This window comes from Mizuhopecten yessoensis, unplaced genomic scaffold (genome assembly GCF_002113885.1).
Source record: "Mizuhopecten yessoensis strain PY_sf001 unplaced genomic scaffold, ASM211388v2 scaffold2831, whole genome shotgun sequence".
Taxonomy (NCBI): Eukaryota; Metazoa; Mollusca; class Bivalvia; order Pectinida; family Pectinidae; genus Mizuhopecten; species Mizuhopecten yessoensis.
The window spans coordinates 109501-111993 of NW_018404741.1; positions in this window are offsets into that span (position 1 = coordinate 109501).

Genomic DNA, 2493 nt, shown 5'->3' on the forward strand with positions numbered 1-2493 from the left:
ACCCACCGTTTATACAAAATTGGTTTCCCTTTACCATAGGATGCTCCACACCAAATATGGACCAAATCCTTTCGTTCTTACAGAAGAAAAAGGATTTTAAAGAATAATTTGCTATGTTTCCCCTATTGGGCCCCGCCCCTCATGCCCCTGGGGGCCAGACCCAGGGTTTATACAAAATTGGTTCCCCTTCACCCAAGGATGCTTCAGACCAAATATGGAACAAATCCTTTCATTACTACAGAAGAACAAGGATATTAAAGAATTTGCTATATTTCCCCTATTGGGCCTCGCCCCTCTGCCACCAGGGGTGCCAGACCAACCGTTTATACAAAATTGGTTCCCCTTCACCCAAGGATGCTCCACACCAAATATGGACCAAATCCTTTCATTCCTACAGAAGGAGGGTTTTAAAGAATAATTTGCTATATTTCCCCTATTGGGCCCCGCCTCTCAGCCCCCAGGGGGTGCCAGACCCACGGTTTATACAAAATTGGTTCCCCTTTACCAAGGATGCTTCTGACCAAATATGGAACAAATCCTTTCATTTCTACAGAAGAAGAAGGATTTTAAGAAATTTGCTATTTTTGCCTCATCGGGCTCTGCCCCACAGCCCCTACGGGGACCACACCCACCATTTATACAAAATTGAGTCCCCATGGGCCAAGGATGCTCCAGACTATATACGGATACAATCCCTTAATCCCTCCGGTAGAAGGAGGATTTTCAAGGTTTTACCTCTATTTCCCCTATTGGGTCCCCACCCTCTGCCCCCAGGGGGCAACACCCACCGTTTATACAAAATTAAGTCATCTTGGCCTAAGGATACTCCATATCAAATTTAGTCAAAATCTACTTGGCTGTTCAGGACTAGTAGCGTTTTAAAGGAAAAGTTGACGGACGGACGGACACTGGACGCTGCAAAATGGCATAAGCTCACCATGGTCCTTCGGACAAAGTCAGCTAAATTAAATGGCTGCCATTTCCTGACCTCTGATTGGTCAAAATTATAATATTGTCTTAGTCATGAAATTTGGTATGTAGGTACATGTGTATATATCATGGGACATCGGTCACTCTCGTAACCCGAGTTTTATATTTCGACAAAATGGCTGCCATTTTCTGGCCTCTGATAAGTCAGAATTTAAATATTGTCCAATTTTGATGAAACTTGGTATGTAGGTATATGATGGCATCACAAACACAACTGCAATGTTCGTTTTTGTGAAACAAGAGGCCCAATGGGCCTGAATCGCTCACCTGGTATTAATCTCACACTTGTAATCTTAAAAGTGAACTAATATACAGCTATAGGCAAAATATCTGTGTTCTATCCATTTGAATCTATTACATGATTTGAACATATGACGCCTATGACCTTGAAATGTATAGCCTTCCATCCCAGCATACTTCTGGCTAAATATCATTACCTGGACATTTTGAATATTCAGAACAAGTCATTTAAAGATTTAAACATATTTGACCCCTGTGACCTTGAAAATAGATAAAGGTAATTCATTTTAACAAACTTGGTAGCCCTTCATCCCAGAATGTTACTGGCCAAATATCATTATAACCTATGCCTCTTGGATATTCAGGAGAAGTTGTTTTAAGGTTTTAAACATATTTGACCCCTGTGATCTTGAAAATGGGTGAATGTCGTTTGTTTGAACAAACTTGGTAGTCATTCATCTGAGCATGATACTGTCAAATATCATCATCCAAGGCTTTTTGGTTATTAAGAAGAAGTTTTTAAAAGATGTTTAACATATTTGACCCCTGTGACCTAGAAAATAGATGAAGGTCATTCATTTGAACAAACTTGGAAGCCCTTCATCCCAGCAGCTTACTGGCAAAATATCATTTTCTTATGCCTCTTGGGTATTCAGAAGAGGAGTTGTTTAAAGATTTTAAATATATGTACAGTAACCACTGTGACCTTGAAAGGTCAAGATCAATCATTTGAACAAACTCGGTAGCCCTTCATCCCAGCATGCTACAGGCCAAATATCATCACCCTGGGAATTTTGGTTATTCAGAAGTTGTTTAAATTCTTTAACATATTTGACCCCTGTGACCATGAAAAAAGGTGAAGGTCATTTATTTGAACAAACTTGGTAGCCCTTCATCCAAGTTTGCTTCTGGCCAAATATCATCACCCTAGGCCTTTCGGTTATTAGATCACCTGGCACGATATTTGGCTGGTGGCTTCCTGGGATAGAGCCCAACAAAGTTTGAGAATGAAAATTAGTTTGACCTACTTTCAAGGTCACAGGGGTCAAATATGTCAAAAACTTCAAGCGACTTCTGATGAAGAATTAAAAGGTATAGAATCTTCATATTTGGCTGATGGCTTCCTTGGATGGAGCCCAACAAAGTTTGAGAATGAAAATGACCTTGACCTTCTTTCAAGGTCACAGGGGTCAAATGTGTCAAACACTTCAAACGACTTCTTCTGAAGAACTGAAAGGTATAGAATCTTTATATTTGGCTGGT